The sequence below is a fragment of the Schistocerca americana genome, chromosome 5, assembly GCF_021461395.2.
Source record: "Schistocerca americana isolate TAMUIC-IGC-003095 chromosome 5, iqSchAmer2.1, whole genome shotgun sequence".
In the NCBI taxonomy this organism is placed as follows: domain Eukaryota; kingdom Metazoa; phylum Arthropoda; class Insecta; order Orthoptera; family Acrididae; genus Schistocerca; species Schistocerca americana.
Genome location: NC_060123.1, coordinates 286,331,712 through 286,353,135, shown reverse-complemented (window position 1 = coordinate 286,353,135; position 21,424 = coordinate 286,331,712). Strand labels below are relative to the sequence as shown.

The window sequence follows — 21,424 nt, the reverse complement described above, 5'->3', positions numbered from 1 at the left end:
AATGTTTTCAAATGTATTTTTAAATGACGTTGTCCATATTCGTCTACTAACCGAATGTCTGATGAATGAATTACGAGTAAAAATGAAAAGAAAAAGAAAAATCAGTTACTGAATCGAAAAATTATTTTCAGTTCTTTTTGGTAAAACCCCTGAGGTGTATCTTGATGCATACTCAACTGGAAGCGCCAGTTTTCGAAAAAGTTATCAGTTACGCGAGGCTTGCCGTGAAATTAATGCCAAGGATTGAAATATTCAGCAATTTTAACGACGTCTCTCTCCCGAGTGAGCTCCATACGAAGAAATATCGTTCTGGCCATCCTGCTTTCGAGAAATGGTCTTGGTGTTCGGAATTTCTATATTTCGAATACTTCTACGATTAATATCATCCAAGGAGGATGCACCAAATCTTCCTGAAGAATAAAAATGAAAATAAAATATAAGAATTATGAACTGATCAGAATTAAATGCACAGTTTCTGTAGCGCAGCCATGTTCAAAATCTTAACACACACACACATATACATTATATATTAGATGTATGGCCCTTACTGTGAAACCCAGTTGTAATTTTACAATTATAAGTAAAAAAAGCCCTTGTTTCCCCATGATAGATAAGAAACATTCGCGTAGTAATCTTCTACGGACATGGTTTGATAAATGAAAAAATTAAATAAATAAAAACAACAGTCGCGTTTACAAAACGCGCGTAAAGAGTGAGAGACCGTGGAAAACCATTACGCCAACAATTGTGCTGAGGTCGTAGGAGCTAATGTTGTTGTTGTTGTAGTCTTCAGTCCTGAGACTGGTTTGATGCAGCTCTCCATGCTACTCTATCCTGCGCAAGCTTGTTCATCTCCCAGTACCTACTGCAACCTACATCCTTCTGAATCTGCTTAGTGTATTCATCTCTTGGTCTCCCTCTACGATTTTTACCCTCCACGCTGCCCTCCAATACTAAATTGGTGATCCCTTGATGCCTCAGAACATGTCCTACCAACCGATCCCTTCTTCTGGTCAAGTTGTGCCACAAACTTCTCTTCTCCCCAATCCTATTCAATACTTCCTCATTAGTTATGTGATCTACCCATCTAATCTTCAGCATTCTTCTGTAGCACCACATTTCGAAAGCTTCTATTCTCTTCTTGTCCAAACTATTTATCGTCCATGTTTCACTTCCATACATGGCTACGCTCCATACAAATACTTTCAGAAATGACTTCCTGACACTTAAATCTATACTCGATGATAACAAATTTCTCTTCTTCAGAAACGCTTTCCTTACCATTGCCAGCCCACATTTTATATCCTCTCTACTTCGACCATCATCAGTTATTTTGCTCCCCAAATAGCAAAACTCCTTTACTACACTCCTGGAAATGGAAAAAAGAACACATTGACACCGGTGTGTCAGACCCACCATACTTGCTCCGGACACTGCGAGAGGGCTGTACAAGCAATGATCACACGCACGGCACAGCGGACACACCAGGAACCGCGGTGTTGGCCGTCGAATGGCGCTAGCTGCGCAGCATTTGTGCACCGCCGCCGTCAGTGTCAGCCAGTTTGCCGTGGCATACGGAGCTCCATCGCAGTCTTTAACACTGGTAGCATGCCGCGACAGCGTGGACGTGAACCGTATGTGCAGTTGACGGACTTCGAGCGAGGGCGTATAGTGGGCATGCGGGAGGGCGGGTGGACGTACCGCCGAATTGCTCAACACGTGGGGCGTGAGGTCTCCACAGTACATCGATGTTGTCGCCAGTGGTCGGCGGAAGGTGCACGTGCCCGTCGACCTGGGACCGGACCGCAGCGACGCACGGATGCACGCCAAGACCGTAGGATCCTACGCAGTGCCGTAGGGGACCGCACCGCCACTTCCTAGCAAATTAGGGACACTGTTGCTCCTGGGGTATCGGCGAGGACCATTCGCAACCGTCTCCATGAAGCTGGGCTACGGTCCCGCACACCGTTAGGCCGTCTTCCGCTCACGCCCCAACATCGTGCAGCCCACCTCCAGTGGTGTCGCGACAGGCGTGAATGGAGGGACGAATGGAGACGTGTCGTCTTCAGCGATGAGAGTCGCTTCTGCCTTGGTGCCAATGATGGTCGTATGCGTGTTTGGCGCCGTGCAGGTGAGCGCCACAATCAGGACTGCATACGACCGAGGCACACAGGGCCAACACCCGGCATCATGGTGTGGGAAACGATCTCGTACACTGGCCGTACACCACTGGTGATCGTCGAGGGGACACTGAATAGTGCACGGTACATCCAAACCGTCATTGAACCCATCGTTCTACCATTCCTAGACCGGCAAGGGAACTTGCTGTTCCAACAGGACAATGCACGTCCGCATGTATCCCGTGCCACCCAACGTGCTCTAGAAGGTGTAAGTCAACTACCCTGGCCAGCAAGCTCTCCGGATCTGTCCCCCATTGAGCATGTTTGGGACTGGATGAAGCGTCGTCTCACGCGGTCTGCACGTCCAGCACGAACGCTGGTCCAACTGAGGCGCCAGGTGGAAATGGCATGGCAAGCCGTTCCACAGGACTACATCCAGCATCTCTACGATCGTCTCCATGGGAGAATAGCAGTCTGCATTGCTGCGAAAGGTGGATATACACTGTACTAGTGCCGACATTGTGCATGCTCTGTTGCCTGTGTCTATGTGCCTGTGGTTCTGTCAGTGTGATCATGTGATGTATCTGACCCCAGGAATGTGTCAATAAAGTTTCCCCTTCCTGGGACAATGAATTCACGGTGTTCTTATTTCAATTTCCAGGAGTGTACTTTAAGTGTCTCATTTCCTAATCTAATTCCCTCAGCATCACCCGACTTAATTCGACTACATTCTATTATCCTCGTTTTGCTTTTGTTGATGTTCATCTTATATCCTCCTTTCAAGACGCTATCCATTTCGTTCAACTGCTCTTCCAAGTACTTTGCTGTCTCTGACAGAATTACAATGTCATCGGCGAACCTCAAAGTTTTTATTTCTTCTCCATGGATTTTAATACCTACTCAGAATTTTTCTTTTGTTTCCTTCACTGCTTGCTCAATATACAGATTGAATAACATCGGGGAGAGGCTACAACCCTGTCTTATTCCCTTCCCAACAACTGCTTCCCTTTCATGTCCTTCGACTCTTATAACTGCCATCTGGTTTCTGTACAAATTGTAAATAGCCTTTCGCTCTCTGTATTTTACCCCTGCCACCTTCAGAATCTGAAAGAGAGTATTCCAGTCAACATTGTCAAAAGCTTTCTCTAAGTCTACAAATGCTAGAAACGTAGGTTTGCCTTTCCTTAATCTTTCTTCTAAGATAAGTCGTAAGGTCAGTATTGCCTCACGTGTTCCAGTATTTCTACGGAATCCAAACTGATCTTCCCCGAGGTCAGCTTCTACTAGTTTTTCCATTCGTCTGTAAAGAATTCGTGTTAGTATTTTGCAGCTGTGGCTTATTAAACTGACTGTTCGGTAATTTTCACACCTGTCGGCACCTGCTTTCTTTGGGATTGGAATTATTATATCCTTCTTGAAGTCTGAGGATATTTCGCCTGTCTCATACATCTTGCTCACCAGATGGTAGAGTTTTGTCAGGACTGGCTCTCCCAAGGCCGTCAGTAGTTCCAATGGAATGTTGTCTACTCCGGGGGCCTTGTTTCGACTCAGGTCTTTCAGTGCTCTGTCAAACTCTTCACGCAGTATCGTATCTCCCATTTCATCTTCATCTACATCCTCTTCCATTTCCATAATATTGTCCTCAAGTACATCGCCCTTGTATAGACCCTCTATATACTCCTTCCACCTTTCTGCTTTCCCTTCTTTGCTTAGAACTGGGTTTCCATCTGAGCTCTTGATGTTCATACAAGTGGTTCTCTTATCTCCAAAGGTCTCTTTAATTTTCCTGTAGGCAGTATCTATCTTACCCGTAGTGAGATAAGCCTCTACATCCTTACATTTGTCCTCTAGCCATCCCTGCTTAGCCATTTTGCACTTCCTGTCGATCTCATTTTTGAGACGTTTGTATTCCTTTTTGCCTGCTTCATTTACTGCATTTTTATATTTTCTCCTTTCATCAATTAAATTCAATATTTCTTCTGTTACCCAAGGATTTCTACTAGCCCTCGTCTTTTTACCTACTTGATCCTCTGCTGCCTTCACTACTTCATCCCTCAAAGCTACCCATTCTTCTTCTACTGTATTTCTTTCCCCCATTCCTGTCAATTGTTTCCTTATGCTCTCCCTGAAACTCTGTACAACCTCTGGTTCTTTCAGTTTATCCAGGTCCCATCTCCTTAAATTCCCACCTTTTTGCAGTTTCTTCAGTTTTAATCTACAGGTCATAACCAATAGATTGTGGTCAGAGTCCACATCTGCCCCTGGAAATGTCTTACAATTTAAAACCTGGTTCCTAAATCTCTGTCTAACCATTATATGATCTATCTGATACCTTTTAGTATCTCCAGGGTTCTTCCATGTATACAATCTTCTTTCATGATTCTTAAACCAAGTGTTAGCTATGATTAAGTTATGCTCTGTGCAAAATTCTACCAGACGGCTTCCTCTTTCATTTCTCTCCCCCAATCCATATTCACCCACTACGTTTCCCTCTCTCCCTTTTCCTACTCTCGAATTCCAGTCACCCATGACTATTAAATTTTCGTCACCCTTCACTATCTGAATAATTTCTTTTATCTCATCATACATTTCTTCAATTTCTTCGTCATCTGCAGAGCTAGTTGGCATATAAACTTGTACTACTGTAGTAGGTGTGGGCTTCGTGTCTATCTTGGCCACAATAATGCGTTCACTATGCTCTTTGTAGTAGCTTACCCGCATTCCTATTTTCCTATTCACTATTAAACCTACTGCTGCATTACCCCTATTTGATTTTGTGTTTATAACCCTGTAGTCACCTGACCAGAAGTCTTGTTCCTCCTGCTACCGAACTTCACTAATTCCACTATATCTAACTTTAACCTATCCATTTCCCTTTTTAAATTTTCTAACCGACCTGCCCGATTAAGTGATCTGACATTCCACGCTCTGATCCGTAGAACGCCAGTTTTCTTTCTCCTGATAACGACATCCTCTTGAGTAGTCCCCGCCCGGAGATCCGAATGGGCGACTATTTTCCCTCCGGAATATTTTACCCAAGAGGACGCCATCATCATTTAATCATACAGTAAAGCTTCATGCCCTCGGGAAAAATTAGGGCCGTAGTTTCCCCTTGCTTTCAGCCGTTCGCAGTACCAGCACAGCAAGGCCGTTTTGGTTATTGTTACAAGGCCAGATCAGTCAATCATCCAGACTGCTGCCCTTGCAACTACTGAAAAGGCTGCTGCCCCTCTTCAGGAACCACACGTTTGTCTGGCCTCTCAACAGATACCCCTCCGTTGTGGTTGCACCTATGGTACGGCTATCTGTATCGCTGAGGCACGCAAGCCTCCCCACCAACGGCAAGGTCCATGGTTCATGGGGGGAGCTAAAAGGCATCTAAATTACGTTGAAAACTTTGACAGTCGTTACCTTCGCGATCTGTGGGTCCTCCTCCACTGAACGAAGTTTCTGGGAAATCAGGTTATGGCACTTGCCGTGTTCTCCTCATAAGTTTAGCAGACTCCTGAAACTTTAAATCACGAAATCTTCTCTTTCGTGATCCGATTTCGATGAAAAAAACCTATACGTTCAAGGTACCTGTGAAAACCTCATGACTATTCGTCTAATAGTTTTGGCGATTAGGTGTTCAAACAGACAGACACGGCAATTTTGCAGTTTTGTTATTAGTATATGTTTCATGCTCACGAATTATAAGGTTTTTGGAAAACGAAAATTTTCTGTATAAAAATCAACATGGATACCGCAAATGCAGATATTGCGAAACTCCGTTTGCTGTGTTCGTCCACGAGGTCCGGAGCGCTAGGCAACGGCGTGCTAATTGATGCTGCAATTCTTCACTTCAGTCAAGTACTTCGATGCATTGCTGCACTGTCGCTTACTGAACAAAATACGAGCTCACCGACTATCGGACCAGGCTTGTGGCTGGCTTCAGATCTTCCTTGTAGACAGAATTCAACATGTCGTTATTAACTGAACGCAATCGACAAATTTAAAAGTAGTTTCAACTGTACTCCAACGGAATGTGATAGAGCCGTTACTGGATAACAATGGGGATTGCGTAAGGCAATTCGCTGACGATGCTGTTATTTAGAGGAAGGTTGCAACGTCAGAAGACCTGCAAAACATCAACGACTGCTTCAGGGGCTGGAAGTTGACTCGGAAACGTAAATAAATGTAACGTGTTACACATAGACAGGCGAACAGAGCCACTCCTGTTCGATTACACTACTTGCGATGAATCACTAGAAACATTAATTACAATAAAATACCTTGGAATAACCATTCGAAACGTCAAAGTGGAACAACCACATGAAAAACTGTAGAAAAACGGCACGTGAGGCTGAGATTCACTGGGAGAGCCTTAAGGAAATGTAGGGGGGATATTTAATAAGTAATGCAACACATTTATTCTGAAAGCAGGTTGGTTTATCCAGGATTCCAATACACCATAATATTCCCCCTCTTTTGCCTACAAAACCCTATTTTTCAAAAATGGTTGAAATGGCTCTGAGCACTATGGGACTTAACATCTGAGGTCATCAGTCCCCTAGACCTTAGAACTACTTAAACCTTACTAACCCAAGGACATCACAGACATCCATGCCCGAGGCAGGACTCGAATCTGCGACCGTAGCAGTCGCGCGGTTCCAGACTGAAGAGCCTAGAACCGCCCTGCCACTGCGGCCGGCCCCTATTTTTAAACATAATCTCCGTTCAATGCATCGGCCTTACGTCACCTTGTTAGGAGGACCTGTATGCCTGCATGGTACCAACCTACTGGTCGACGTCGGAGTGAACGTTTTGCTGCATCGTTGACCTCTTCATCTTCCACGTATTGCTTCTCACGGAGCGCAACCTTCAAGGGTCCAAACAGACGGAAGTCTGAAGGTGCGAGATCCGGGCTGTAGGGTGGATAATGAAAAACATTCCAATGAAGTTTTGTGAGCTCCTCTCCGGTACACAAACTTGTATGATGCTTTGCGTTGTCATGAAGGAGAAGTTAGTTTGCATTTTTACGGCGACGCATGCGCTCAATTCTTTTCTTCAATTTCCTGATGGTAGCGCAATACACTTCAGAGAGAATCGGTGCACGATGAGGGAGGACATCAAACAGACTAACCCTTTCAGAGTAGCAGAAGACCGCCGTCATGACTACCAACGCGTGCGGCTTTGAATTTTTTCTCTCGAGCAGACGTTGAGTGGTGCCACTCGATGGATTGCCGTTTTGTTCCCGGATCAGTTATGAACACGTGTTTCATTGCCTGTGACGATGTCTGACAAAAAATTGTCATGATGAGCCTCGTAATACGCAAGTAATTAAGACCAAATGGTTCTCCGTTGATCTTTACGGTCTCCTGCTAAGCGGCGAGGAACTCCGCGGGCACACACCTTAGAGTTCGTCAACTGCTGGACCTGTGTGTCAGCACTACCAACAGAGACGTCCAGTTGTGCAGCGAGGGGTTTGATTGTGATCTGTCGATCACCTCGAATGAGAGTGTCCTCATGTTCCAACACTGCAGGAGTCACCGCTGTGTACGGCCAGCTGGCACGCGGAGATCAGACATTTTTGTGTGACCTCGTTGCGATGACGACAGACACCTTTGAATGCAAGCGCCTACGAATATCTGCGATAGCCTGGTTTTTCGTCAGAAGAAACTCAAAAAAATAATTGTGGTTAGATCTTATGGGACTAAACTGCTTAGGTCATCGGTCCCTAAGCTTCCACACTACTTAATCTAACTTAAACTAACTTACGCCATGGACAATACACACACACCCATGCCCGAGGGAGGACTCGAACCTCCGATGAGGGTAGCCGCGCGGACCGTGACAAGGCGCCCCAGACCGCGTGGCTACTCCGCGAGACGAAGAAACTCAGTGACAGTTCTCTGCGTGGCACGCACCTCCGTTACAGACGCCATTTTGAAGGGTACGTATAGCGCCGCCACCTATCCCAACTTAAAAAAAAAAAAAAAAAAAAAAAAACTACAGAGGCCAAAGCGGAATTATTTTACGATGTCTCACAACAAATACTGCATTTTTTTTCAACCGAAATTTGCCAAGTAAAATAATGTGTTGCATTACTTATTGAATGCCCCTCGTAATTCAAGCAATAAAAAGTGTGTTACAAAACACTTTTTCGATCGATTCTTGAGTATTGCTCATCGGTCTGGAATAATAGAAAATATGGGTTAGATCCAAGGAAGAAAGGCGCATTTCGTCACGCGATAGTTTAATCGATGAGAGACCGTTAAGGAGATGCTCAAGAAACTGCAGTTGCTGCAAGGGACACATTGAGCGTCACAGAGAGGTTTATCGTTGAAATTCCGAAAGCGTACATTCCACGAAGAGTCGAACAATATGTTACTTCTTCCCACATTCCTCTCGCGAAACGAACAAGCCAAAAAAATTGGAGGAATTAGAGCTCATGGTAAGGTTTATCGACAATCATTTCGTGAATCGAACAGGCAGGAGGGGCAGCAAAAGCACTCTCCACTGCGAACCATAAGGTGGCTGTGGAATACAAAGCCAGATGTAGATGTAGTACGTGACAGGGTAATTTCTCCAGACTAGTTTCTGATAACTGGTGATACGTAGACACATTTATAAACAGTTTGATCTCCGAATAGGTAAGGGTTTCTTGTGCCTAGCGCTTCAAAGATGCCGAGAGGGCATCGAATATCTAATCATTTATTTTCTCATCAGAAGGATGAAAAAAAATACCAGCACCGAGATTCGATCCAATAACCTTGCGTTTATGAACCTATGAACATACTTGCTGAATGCTTTCGACCATAAAAAGTACGAGGGTGAGTCAAATGAAAACCTTAAATTTGTAATAACAAATCGAAATTTCGCGCCGTTATCCTGTAAGTTGGTAAGCGTGCTACAAAGAGCGTGCAAAATGGCCTGTGGGTGGCAACATAGTGCAGATGTACACATACCGTCGCAGTGTCATTATAAAGATGGCTGCCCCACTTGCGACTTGCACTAGGGAAGAACAGCGTTCTGTTATTCGGTTTGCCGGCCGCGGTGGTCTAGCGGTTCAGGCGCTCAGTCCGGAACCGCGCGACTGCTACGGTCGCAGGTTCGAATCCTGCCTCGGGCATGGATGTTTGTGATGTCCTTAGGTTAGTTAGGTTTAACTAGTTCTAAGTTCTAGGGGACTAATGACCTCAGCAGTTGAGTCCCATAGTGCTCAGAGCCATTTGAACCATTTTTTTGTTATTCGGTTTGTTTATTGAAATTCATCGACGAATGAAGGTTCAGTACGGCGAGGCATGTCTGTCACAGCAGCAAGTCTGCGAATGGAGTAGGAAGTTCGCAAATGGTGTGTTTTCAATGGGAGATGCTCCTCGTCCAGGTCAAGTACAACGAGTTGTGACTCCACAGAACACTGCAGCAGTTGAATCCATAGTGAAGGAAAACCGCCGAGTGACACTGAATGACATTGCAGCATGTTTACAGATTAGTCATGGGTCAGCACACCACATTGTGCACGATGTGCTCCAGTTTCACAAAGTGTCTGCAAGATGGGTGTCACGGCAGCTGACTCCTGAAATGAGAGAACGACGTGTTGATGCTTGTGAAGGGCTTCTTCGGCGCTTCGAACGAGAAGGTGATGACTTCTTTGCAAGAATAGTTACTGGTGACGAAACCTGGGCTGTCTTCCACCAAACGGAAACAAAGAGAGCGATAAAGGATAGGCGCCATTCCTCATCACAAAGTGATTTCCATATGTTTGGACCACTCAAAGAGGCAATAGGTGGAAATAAGTTCCGTTCTGATGAAGAGATACGCCACGCGGTGCACGAGTGGTTGCGCGGACTACCAAAAGAATTTTTTTCCAAAGGAATTTATACTATTTGTATGCGGTGGAGGACTTGCATTGAGCGTTGGGGAGATAATGTTGAAAAGTGATACAGCTTTGTACCACTTCTACACAATAAATAATATTTAAAAAAATATTTAAGGTTTTCATTTGACTCACCCTCGTATATAAGCACGCATAAAATTTTCAAACTCGATTTTCCCTAAAACGGTGCCTTACGTATCCTGTCAATATGAATGAAATCGGTGAGAAGTTCGTACGGTCCTCTTGTTAGCTAAGAAGCTTGCAGGTTGTTATACTGTCCTGACACGGATCTTACGTGTCGCGTCGTGTTGTTGCAGTCGCCGCCGCTGGCGGCGCTGGAGTTCCTGTCGAAGCTGCGGGAGGTGGTGTCGCTGTCCAAGAGCCGGCTGGCGGCGCGCCGGTTCGCGCCCTGCCTCATGCCCATCGCCGAGGGCGAGGACGAGGGGCCGGCGCCCGCCGTGCCCGCGCTGCTCGCAGGTGTGTGCTGTGCGGCCGCTGCCGCGCTGCCTCTCTGTCAACAGCACTCTCCAAAAGCGAGAGCCGCAAGAAAAAGTAGCCAGGCTCTACATCTTCACGACAACTCTACAAAGCACACTTAGTGCTAGATATCACTTTCAAACTACACTATAGAATTATGTGCTATGTCGGACGCGATTGCAAGATTTTTAGAAATCTGGACCGTCAGCCATTTACAGGCATTGAAATAGGTAAATCAGTGGTGAAAGTTGAAAATTTGTGCCTGACCGGGACTCGAACCTGAATTCTCCGCTTACCTAGAACGTTTGCCTTAACCGGTATTTTTTTCTTTCTTTTAAATCTCATATTCTTCGTTCCATTTGTTCGGGCGGACGTCCCATGACACCCGTTCAAGTTTATCGTTGATCCGTTCACTCAGTTTTTATATTACAGAGGGCAGCTAATCCTCTGACCGAACAAGCTGAGCTACCGTGCCGGCACCGCCTCGGCCATCTGGACACGGCTCCCGTCAGGCCCAAATTTTTAACCTGTTACGCGCAAGTACCACTTTGGTGGTATCTCTGCTGTATAGATTGCAAACTATCCTATTTGACAATAAATAACTGGTCACCAATCAGCGGGCAGTTATATGTTGTGTGTGCACTCTTTACATGTATGGCGGCTTGAACTGTGCTGGGGACACATACAGCGAGGTTTCTGAATGTCTATGAAGGAATGACTGCCACTCTTCCTCAAGAGGCGTAATCATAGAAGGTACTGATGTTGGACGATGGAGTTTGTAGAGAAGTCGACATTTTAGCTCATACCTAAGGTGATCCATTGGTTACAGATCGGGACTCTGCGCAGCCAAGTCCATTTCAGGAACGCTATTACCCACAAAGCATTGCCTGACACATGCTGCTACATAGCAAGGTGCATTGTCATGGTCCGCAGCTCGTGGTCGTGCGGTAGCGTTCTCGCTTCCCGCGCCCGGGCTCCCGGGTTGGATTCCCGGCGGGAGCAGGTATTTTCTCTGCCTCTTGATGACTGGGTGTTGTGTGATGTCATTAGGTTAGTTAGGTTTAAGTAGTTCTAACTTCTAGGGGACTGATGACCATAGATATTAAGTCCCATAGTGCTCAGAGCCATTTGAACCATTTTTTGCATTGTCATACTGATACAATCATCGTATTGAAACCGTCCCCTCATTCCGCATTTTCCGCTTTCGTAAGCACAATAAGGAGACCACCACTTAACCACAAAAAATATCCCCATACCGTAACACCACATCCTCCTTACTTCGCTATTGACACTACATACGATGGTAGCTAACGTTTTCCAGTCATTCGACAAATTTAAATCATTCCAGCGGAATGCCACAGGGTATAGCGTGATTCATCACTGCCAAACGCTCGTTTCCAGATATCGACTGTCCAGGGGCGTCGCTTAGCTCTGACATCAGAAATGAGTGGCCTGTGAGGAGCTGCTCGACCATTGCACCCCTTCCTTTATAGCTCACTACGCAAAGTCATTAAGCTAGCTGGAGTGCAGGTAACACTGTGGAACTCATCAGTGACACCTTCCGCTGATTTGGAAATTTGTGGTAAGATCTTATGGAACCAAACTGCTGAGGTCATCGGTCCCTAAGCTGACACACTACTTAATCTAACTTACGCTACGAACAACACACACACACACCCATGCCCGAGGGAGGATCCGAACCTCCGACGGGAGGAGCCGCGCGATCCGTGACAGAACGCCCCAGACCGCTCGGCTACCCCGCGTGGCTTCCACTGATTCCATGCGATTTTTTACAACCACCCCCCGCAATGCTCGACCGTCGCCGTCATCCATTGCATGAGATTTGCCTGGTCTTGGTTTAGCTGTGCTTGTTCCTTCGCGTTTCCACCTCACAGTCACGTCACCAACACTCAGCTTTAGAGTAGACATTTCCCTGATGGATTTCTCACTCAGGTGACGATCAATGACTAGTCCTCGTTCGAAGTCACTGTGCTCGCCTGACGGAACCATTCAGCTGTTACTGCTTCTGTGGTCACAACACTATATTCCCCGCCTCCTTTCATATAGGCGGATCCACCTGTCGTAACGCCTAGTGGTCATGCCGCATTGCATAGGGGTGTCCGGATACTTTTGATAATATAGTGTACATCTCTGACGTTCTACGCTCTAGCCCTAAGGAAACATAAACATCTAAATCTTTCCGTATGGGCTCTTACTTCTCTAATTATGTCGCGACGCCCGTTTCTGCGTGTGTGAGTGGTTGCCAACAAAATATTTACGCATTCGGTGGAGAAATTTATTCCTTGAAACTTATAGATAGGGTTCACCACACTGAAATATTTCATTTGCTTTAAGGATTATCATCCTAACTCCCTTATGACGTAAGTAACACTAACTACTTCGTGCAAACACAGAGCTATTTGTCTTTCACACGAAATATGTTTTCTGTGTGGCAACTCTTTATGGATCAGTAGACCATTTTCTTCGAGGTATCTTATAAAGTTTTAGCATTTTATGAAAGTTTAAAAAGTGTATTGAATAATCGGTATCCCAAGTCGGTTGGATGTTTCACATTCGTTGCACTCTCAATCTCAGCAGTTCTTCTGGTTTGTCAGACCACACGTATGATACGAGCTGTCGAAATATGTGTAGAGCTATGTTGTGGTCGTGAACTTTCAAACAGTTCTTCGGAACAAACTAGTCAGTTAGCGGAGACAGATGAAAATACTGCACTAATCACAAAACTATCTGCTCTACAATTCAGAGAAAATAATTTATTGAACAATTAATGCTACCAAAATTTGTAGACTACACGAATATAACCCACGACCGCCGATGTCCTACGAAATACGTTACGCACAACGCTTTTAAGCTTCCCCAAATTCTCAACAACCTGCCTTTAAAAATGAGGATATTGTCTGAAAGTAGGTGGAACAATTGTCGCAATGAACACACTTCTGCCAAAATTTGCTTAAATCGTGAATTTAGCTTACAGCTGACTACATAATAAGAATTAAGTTTAATTATGCGCTTGTAAACGTTCGAAAGTACGCACTATATCACGACACACAAACATTTTTATATAATAAGTGAAATTTAAGGGACAATCAGAAAGTTTCCGTCGAAGACCACACTGTCCCCTTGCCTACATGTCGATGCATGTGTAACTGCACTGTAGTCACGCTGGGTTGAATAAACGCTGCAGCAACGACCTTAGATGGAAATTTTTTGATATCCCCTTACATAACAAGAAAAAGATAGGTTTCGCATGCCCCCTGGAAGGCGGCGCGTGGGTCTGCTGTAAACTGAAGGGTAGGCCGAACGTAGGAAGCGAGTAGGAATAGGAAAAGAAAGTTCTGCGGTACTGCGTATAAGTAATAACTCTTTTACTTAACTTTGCGTACAGATGAGCACGTAGGTGCGAAGCCGTACAGGTGTCAACGGTAAGGGCTATTAGTAGTGAGACAACCTATCATTGAAGTAACAAAGTCAGTAAACGCCCCCTATGAAGTACAAACAGTGTTGCTTGGTCATCTACTCGGAATCAAATGGGCTGAATCTGGAGCGGAGCTCGTAGATCTCCACAGCGCTGGCTAGAGGGCGCTGTCGTCGGTGTCGGTGTCGTAGTGCCAACCTAAGAACTTGCACCTACGCCGTGGCATCGTAGCTATCGATACCGCAATAGGAACAGCACGTTTACTCCGTAATTAAAACGTTAGAACGTAAAACTTTGAAGCCAACTTTTGTGACACGTCTAGCTCGCAGACGAAAGAAAACTGGAAGTTGGCGTAAGAGCTTCAATAAAAGTGCAAAATGCGCAGATTAACTGATTTAGTAGAACATCATACACTAGAGTATCAAAGATGAACACTGCTGCGTCAGCTTATCCCATTCGAAACAGCGAAAGCGATGCACTCAAGGCGTTAGGAAACAATACTCATGCACAGTCATCAACTGCGGCAACAACACATGTAGGTGCACAAGGCCCGCTTATCTCTCTCGGTGTACTCAATAGGAGTGAAGTCGCCTAAGCAGCTACGCTGGCGTGGACTGTTCCTCAAACCACACCGATTGCTGAAAGACATTCAGTTAAATTACACTGCTATGTCATTATTCATTATATTTGTTAAATAAGATTATTCTAACGCCATTCCGAAGATGACTGTCCTCAAAAACAACACAACTTTTAGCAAACTTAGGGACCCCGCTCTTTTCTGGTTAGCGCTAAACATGACATCAGATTAGAAACAAGTATTATCGCCCTACGTAAAAGCACGTGTACATCGATCGGAACTCAAAAGATGGCACATGACTACCATATCGTCATTATGTACCCTGCCTGATAAAACAAGTTAAGCACTTCACGTTTGGGGAGGTATGTGAGATTATTTCAAAGATTACGAAATGAAGAACTTGCCAGTATGAACCTACTTACCAGTGTGGCGTCGCACAACCTCTGGCGTAGATGTATGCTCTGATGCGGTTATGAAAGGTCTCACAAAGCCATAGCATCTTCTCCTGAGGCAAACCGGCTCACAATCATTGTAAATAATCGTTGATATCCTGGATATGGCACTGGGATGGAGTTGATGTCCGAGCTGGTCCCACACACGTTCCGTTGCGGAAGGATCTGGGGATTTTGCTAGCCACGGGAGAACCTCAGCATCACGCTGACAGCTCATAGAGCTATGTGCCATGTGTAGATAAGCACAGTCCTACTGAAAAATGGTACCACAATACTGTCGCGTGAGGGGTATCACATGAAGACGCAGGTTGTCCGTGATGTATCGTTATGCTGCCAGTGTACCATTTTTCAACAGCCGTGATGCCATACACGATGGTTCCTTACACCATTGTGCCAGGACTGCCTCTCCAAAACACTGGAAAAATGGGAGTTTTCCCCAGGTCCCTACCATACTAGCCGACGATGATCATAAGGAGTAGTGCAGAACCGCAGTTCATCGCTGAACACAATGCGTCGCCACTCTTTGGCAGTCTTCGTCCATTGATGCGGGATGACGCAGAATGTCCATTACTTGTTCTCGGATGGCAGACGCAGACATGAAGGAGCTACGATGTGCAGTGCATTTCCCGACAGCGAAAGGTGTGCGGGGAACGGAAATTCATCAAAGAATGGCACAAGTGTATGAAGAGCATTGCCTGTTCGTTGCAAGGATCAAGGCATGGCACAAACAATTCAAGGAAGGACGGATGTCGTTAGCCGATGATGGACGATCTGGAACGCCACATCACATTATCGATACCATTGTCCAGTAGGTGGGTGCGCTCATTATTGAGGACCGGCGAGTTGCAGTGGCGGCCATTACCCAGAAATCGGACTGAGCGTCGGAATTCGATGAATTTATGTTTGCCCTTCTATTAAACCCTCCATTCCTCTGTTTTCAGCATGACTGAGTGCACTGTACTGTTGATGCGTTCAGGTGCTCCGTTTTCTTCGTCACGACGGTGTGCACCCATGTCCCTCTAGCGATGAATTCGAGACCTCATCGCTCTTACAGGGACCAGACTTCTTGCCGTAGGCAATGGCTTTACGATACGTTCAGCGGTTTTCATTTTAGAACTTCCGCCTCGCTTCTTTTTGAATGATCTGATATTCGTTCCTTTGGCAACAGCTCACCGGGGTTATGCCATTCCACTGCGCAAGCAGTGCCACCATTCCTCTGTTCAAGCTGTGATTACTGTTTTTTTTTGTTCAAAGGCGCATCTTCGGCAAATCTTACATAAATCCAAATTCAAAATGATTTACTCAGCCACAAAAAATACTCAGAAAACGTCGCTACAGTTATGAAAACTGCGAGGGGAGTTCAATGAGTAAATTCTAAACTCCGCCTGAACAGGCCATGAAGGCAAAACGGTGCCGACCGACCGCCGTGTCATCTTCCGCCCACAGGCGTCACTGGATGCGGATCAGCACACCGCTCTCCCGACTGTATGTCAGTTTACAAGACTGGAGCCCCTACTTCTCAGTCAAGTAGCCTCTCAGTCTGCCTCACAAGGGCTGAGTGCACCTCGCTTACCAACAGCGCTCGGGAGACCAGATGGTCACCCATCCAAGTGCTAGCCCAGACAGACAGCGCTTAACTTCGGTGATCTGACGGGAACCGGTGTTACCACTGCGGCAAGGCCGTTGGCGTTCAATAAATGATGCAACACATTTTTTCTCGGCCAGTTTCAATTGAAGAAATTCGGGATTCGTTGTGGGACATCGTGGAGTATTCCTATTTAAGCCACTATAGTTTCATGAAGTTCCGATAGAAAGTTGCGCTTTACATACCCTTCAAAATGGCGTCTGTAATGTAGGTGAGTTCCGAGCAAAGAGCTGTAACTCAGTTTCTTTTGGCGGGAAACCAGAGCGTCGCAGATACTCAGAGGCGCTTGCAGAATGTCTACGGAGACCTGGCAGTGAACAAAAGTGCGTTGACTCATTGGCCGAGGCGTCTGTCATGATCGCAACAAGATCGCACAAACCTGTCCGATTACACGCAAGCCAGCTGCACACAGCTGTGACTCCTGCAATGTTTGAATTCACACCTTCTGATTTTCGTCTCCCGCCCCAATGAAGGATGCACTCCGCGGGAAGCAATACGTGGATGATGAGGAGCTTACTGATGCAGCAAGACGTTGGCCCCGGCGTCGACAAGTAGCCTGATACCGTGCCGGCATATGTTAACTCCCAATAAGATGGCGTAAGGCTGTCGCATTGAACGGAGATTATACTGAACAATAGTATTTTGTATCCAAAAGAGTGGGAATAGTACGATGTACCTGGAATCTCGAATGAAATCAGCCCACTTTCGAAAAAAAGTCTTCCGTTACTTATTGATTGCCCATCATATTTCGCTCTTTTCAGTGTACTTGAACTTATTAAACAATTAATAGGTTTCTAGAAATAAGTTTCTAGAACGTATTACGTGGTTATAACTGGCGAATTTTAACCTGTTATTCGTAATTAATAGTTCAGCTAATCTGTAGCTAGAACCAGCCTTCTATTTTCATCCCAAATTGCACTCCTAGTGAAAGCGAAGTAATGAGGGTGAGTGATCATAGATATTCGTTCGGAGTCAAAGGCGCCCATCCACAGGAACATGGAAAGGGGGGGGGGAGGGGTACAAACATCCTTCCTCTAGCTCTCAGGGGAGCAGAAAAAAATGTTGTTATGCCGGCCGCGGTGGTCTCGCGGTTCTAGGCGCTCAGTCCGGAACCGTGCGACTGCTACGGTCGCAGGTTCGAATCCTGCCTCGGGCATGGATGTGTGTGATGTCCTTAGGTTAGTTAGGTTTAAGTAGTTCCAAGTTCTAGGGTACTGATTTGAACCATTTTTTGAAAATGTTGTTATGGTTATCTGACACGATCATTCAGTGCAGGAGGCAACCTATAATTTCGCACTGTAGTCTTCCTTTGAAAACAAATTTACTTGCCAAGATCGCTACATTAACACAATTACTGGATTACTTTTTTCAGCAATATTTATTACCATCGTCAGATCTATGAAAAGACAACGTGTCGGTGTTACAGGCTTTCAATCATGCAAAAAATGTAGTAGGGCTTTCACAACAGCTCAATGACAAAAATTACATACCCATAAAACCAGACAGTGCTAGTTACATTACATAATGAGTTCAGTACTGTGTCAGAGAAACACTACACAATATGCAGTAAAATAGTAACTCTCATAAAATTTTAAATAAAAGCATACCATAAAAAATGAGGAATGTGTCTGCCTTGTTCGCACCATTTGTACTCCAAGTTGCATGTACATTATGGTAGCACAAATGGCTCTGAGCACTACGGGACTCAACATCTGAGGTCATCAGTCCCCTAGAGCTTAGAACTACTTAAACCTAACTAACCTAAGGATGTCACACACATCCATGCCAAAGGCAGGATTCGAACCTGCGACCGTAGCAGTCGCGCGGTTCCAGACTGTAGCGCCTAGAGCCGCTCGGCCACCATGGCCGGCCATGGTAGCACATCTTGACCTTTTTTATAGTATGTTTCTATTTAAAATGTTTTGGTTATTAGAGGTATTCGTTATTATCTGTTGACTTTGCATTGTATCGGTCCATATGAGCAGAATTTTATGAGAGTTACTACTTTACAGTATATTGTACAGTACTAGTGTGACATAGTGCTGTATGCATTATGTGATATAACTATCTCTGTCTACTTTTATGGGTATGTAATTTTTATCACTGAGCTGTTGTGTATACCGTACTACCTTTTCTTGTATGATTGTAAACCTGGAACCTCGACAAATTGTCTTTTTGTAGACCTGAGCATTATTGCCAAAACAGGAAACCCAGTAACTGTATTAATGCAGCAATCTTGACAAATAACTTAGTTTTCAAAAGAAGACTACAGTTCAAAAAATATAATGAATGAAGTGTTTTTAAATCCTGATGCAAACAGAGGTGTGTTAATGTTTAACGTGTGTACCTGCCAGTGGTATGATCTTAGACACAAACTGAAAGTCTGATTTTAATGCAGTTTTTTTTTATTTTTTTTATTTGAAAGCTAATTTGATCAGAATGGTTCTTAGCTATGATCCCTGAAAGTCTGTTCAGACGTTTAAATTTCAGCAGCCAAGTTAAGTAAAAATGTTTTCCACCAGTGCAGTTTCTTAACATACGCTACATAATACACACACTATGTGACCAAAAGTACTTGGACACTTGGCTGAAAATGAATTACAAGTTTGTGGTACACTCCATCGGTAATGCTGGAATTCGATATGGCGACAGCTTCCACTCTCGCAGGCATACATTCAATCAGGTGCTGGAAGGTTTCTTGGGTAATGGCAGCCCATTCTTCACAGAGTGCTGCATTGAGGAGAGGTATCGATATTGGTCAGTGAGGCCTGGTACGAAGTCAGCTTTCCAAAACATCCCATAGGTGTTCTATAGGATTTAGGTCAGGATTCTGTGCAGCCCAGATCATTACAGGGATGGTGTTGTCGTCTAACCACTCCGCCACAGACCGTGCACTATGAACAAGTGCTCAGTCATGTTGAAAGATGTTATCGCCATCCCTGAATTGCTATTCAGCAGTGGGAAGCAAGAAGGTACTTAAAACATCAATGTAGGCCTGTGTTGTGATAGTGCCACGCAAAACAACAAGAGGTGCAAGTCCCCTCCATGAAAAACTCGACCACAGCATAACACCACCGCCTCCGAATTTTACTGTTGGCACTACACATACTGCAGATGATGTTCACTGGGTATTCGCCACACCCACACCCTGCCATCAGGTCGCCACATTGTGTACCACTCCACACAATGTTTTTGCACTGTTCAATCGTCCAGTGTTTACGCACCTTACACCAAGCGAGGCGTCGTTTGGCGTTTACCGGCCCGATGTGTGGCTTATGAGCAGCTGCTCGACCATGAAATCTAAGTTTTCTCACCTCCCGCCTAACTGTCATAGTACTTGCAGTAGATCCTGATGCAGTTTGGAATTCCTGTGTGATGGTCTGGATAGAAGTCTGCCTATTACACATTACGACCCTCTTCAACTGTTATCGGTCTCTGTCAGTCAACAGACGAGGTCAGCTTGTATGCTTTTGTGTTGTAAGTGTCCCTTCACGCCGGCCGCGGTGGTCTCGCGGTTCTAGGCGCGCAGTCCGGAACCGTGCGACTGCTACGGTCGCAGGTTCGAATCCTGCCTCGGGCATGGATGTGTGTGATGTCCTTAGGTTAGTTAGGTTTAAGTAGTTCTAAGTTCTAGGGGACTGATAACCACAGCAGATGAGTCCCATAGTGCTCAGAGCCATTTGTCCCTTCACGTTTCCACTTCACTATCACATCGGAAACAGGGGACCTAGGTATGTTTAGGAGCGTGGAAATCTTGCGTACAAACGTATGACACAAGTGACACCCAATCACCTGACAATGTTCGAAGTCCGTGAGTTCCGCTGAGTGCCCCATTCTTCTCTCTCACGATGTCTAATGACTACCTTAGGTTGCTAATGTGGAGTACCTGGCAGCAGGTGGCAGCACAGCGCAGCTAATGTGAAAAACGTATGTTTTTGGGAGTGTCTGGATACTTTTGATCACATAATGTAAGGACAAAATTAAGTTACGTAGAACTCAAAAAGATTTATATAAAAGTCCGAGAGAAAAATGTTCATCTTTTACAGTTGACCACAAATGATGGTTTTTCGCTTTTGAAGCCGCCAATTCCAGCAGATAGAAAGCCAAAAATAAATAAATAAATAAATAATAAAAATAAAAAAAATAGAGGTGATTGTGATTCAGCTGTAAAAAATAAACATATGCTCTCTCAGGCTTTTTTGTATGTCTGCTTGAGGTCTAAAATTCAGTACTACAAAGCCAATGATTTTTCAAAATGGCTCACAAAATGCTTCAAATGGCTCTGAGCACTATGGGACTCAACTGCTGTGGTCATCAGTCCCCTAGAACTTAGAACTAATTAAACCTAACCAACCTCAAGACATAACACACATCCATGCCCGAGGCAGGCTTCGAACCTGCGACCGTAGCAGCAGCGCGGCTCCGGACTGGAGCGCCTAGAACCGCACGACCACCGCGGCCGGCCAAAATGGTTCAAATGGCTCTGAGCACTATGGGGCTTAACTTCTTAGGTCATCAGTCCCCTAGAACTTAGAACTAAACTGCTGGAAATTGAAATAAGAACACCGTGAATTCAATATCCCAGGAAGGGGAAACTTTATTGACACATTCCTGGGGTCAGATACATCACATGATCACACTGACAGAACCACAGGCACATAGACACAGGCAACAGAGCATGCACAATGTCGGCACTAGTACAGTGTATATCCACCTTTCGCAGCAATGCAGGCTGCTATTCTCCCATGGAGACGATCGTAGAGATGCTGGATGTAGTCCTGTGGAACGGCTTGCCATGCCATTTCCACCTGGCGCCTCAGTTGGACCAGCGTTCGTGCTGGACGTGCAGACCGCGTGAG

General features: G+C 45.2%; 1 pseudogene; it reads right to left on the bottom strand.

Annotated features, from left to right (window-relative positions):
* Positions 1 to 16,490: 16,490 nt before the first annotated feature.
* On the bottom strand, positions 16,491 to 16,608 carry LOC124617074 (annotated as a pseudogene).
* Between the last annotated feature and the right edge of the window lie 4,816 nt (positions 16,609 to 21,424).